Source organism: Solanum tuberosum, unplaced genomic scaffold (genome assembly GCF_000226075.1).
Source record: "Solanum tuberosum cultivar DM 1-3 516 R44 unplaced genomic scaffold, SolTub_3.0 scf00361, whole genome shotgun sequence".
Taxonomy (NCBI): Eukaryota; Viridiplantae; Streptophyta; class Magnoliopsida; order Solanales; family Solanaceae; genus Solanum; species Solanum tuberosum.
The window spans coordinates 37,372-39,408 of NW_006239286.1; positions in this window are offsets into that span (position 1 = coordinate 37,372).

The following is a 2,037-nucleotide window of genomic DNA, read 5'->3' on the forward strand; positions in this document are numbered from 1 at the left end:
AAGCAGGAAGAAGCTGGCAAATAGTCATGTTCCGAAAAAAGGCTAATCCAAATAAAATAATGGAACAGGACGGTACAACGATGGAAACCAATGCGGAAAAAGGTATCCATGTCAATTTATTCCATGTCGAGTCAGGTAAGTACCTCGAATCAAAAGTCTTTAAATATAAAAAAGCATCCAAAAGCTATGGGGAAACTTCCCAAGGAAAACCATATATTAAAAATACCCAAGACAAAATTCAAACGCCTGATCAAGTGCCGAAAAAAATTAATGCCACTCCTGCTACACTGCAACAAGGGTCGGAAAAAATTAATGGCGACATCACACCAAGTGACGTCAAGTCCATCAGCAAATAGTGCGAAAATAATAAAAAAAATCAAAAAAACTCAAAAATTGCAGAAGAGGCAGAGTCAACTACTGTTTTTGGTACCCCTAAAAGAACCCCTACATTGCCCCCTAGAAAGGATACCACTAATCTACTTCCACATCCCTTGGAACTCAAAAATAGATCCCATAACACTCATATTACCCCTAATAACACTACGTTAATCACTATGGACCACTTAAACATACAGAATGCCTTGATGGCACTCTCAACTACCTCTCACTCCAAACTTCTGGAAGAAGATATCACCCAATAACATACAATTCCAACTACGTCATCATCAATTTATGCTAAAAATGGAAATAAAGAAAGTGCCCCTTTTAAAAAGGATACACCATTTACTCCAGTTCCCAAATTAACTTCAAATATTCCTAGTACTGACTCTAAAGTATCTATATCCATTCCAATACACTCTATCTACATAGATCTTCCAATACCTTCCAAAAATGCCAAGAATTACAGTTTCATTCCAGAGGAGAAGAGCGAACCAGAGGCGCTCATCTCGAAATCCCATGAACAATCCCACTTCCAGCCAAATAACCATGAACCCACCCCATCCTGCTATTCCATTTCAAACCTTCCCAATGAGCTTGGGGAAGAACAGGTTCTACGCGACACATGCTCCAGAACCAAACCCATCTCCCCAATCTTGGCTGGAAATGAGCTTGCAAGGACAAGCTCTATCCTTCAATGCGATAGTGAAGGGAAGGCATGTAGCAATTCTGGTCAAAATCCAACGTTCTTGGCTGTCGCACCCTATTTCGAACAGGCCGAAACAGTTCACAACAAAATATGGCTGACACTCTGATTTTGAAAAAAAAAATTGTTTTTTTTTTGTTTTAGAGTCGCCACCTAAATTTTAAGGAAAATATTAGGAAAACCATTTTTTATTTATGTAAATGTAAACTCTGTTTTGATTTGCGAAACCAGTGAGATTCTGAGTAAGGGTTTTGGTTACTCGTGGGGAAGGTGTTAAGCACCCCTCAAAGCCTATCCAAAGATAGTCCTTAAACTCAATTTAGGAAAAATATGATAAAGAAAAAAAAAACGTGTTTATTTATTTGCTTCAAAAATTAAATGATAAGTTAATTAGTTAGTTTCGGAAAAGAGTACACTACAAGGTACGACATATATACGTCTTATAAAAATATATTTAATAGTAGTATTGTAAAATAAATAAATAGATGTACTTAAATATACGATATATTCATATGTAAAAAAAAAAATATATAGGTAGGTGTATCATAATAAAATTATCTTAAAATATATAGATGTTGAATTTGCGAAAATCTATCGTCTTATTAAGAAGTAAAATAAGATAATATGTAGTAACATGTGACGTGTAATTTGAATGAAAATATATAGAATGGAGTTTTCTAAAATATAAAGTAAAATAAATGATACTAGATGTTAAAAATATTAAAAATATTATATAAAGGTTTGTGATCTTAAGTATGTTTATTATAAAGTATAGTATATATATGTAGGTTGTTTAGAATATATGAACACTTATTATTTATTTTTCATGTATAGACAAATTGACGATATATTATATGGAGTAAAGTAATATGCATATTTGAGTGTAGGCATTTATAAAATTATAAAAATAAATGAATAACATTAGTAAAAGAGATAGTAGATAATACTAGGTT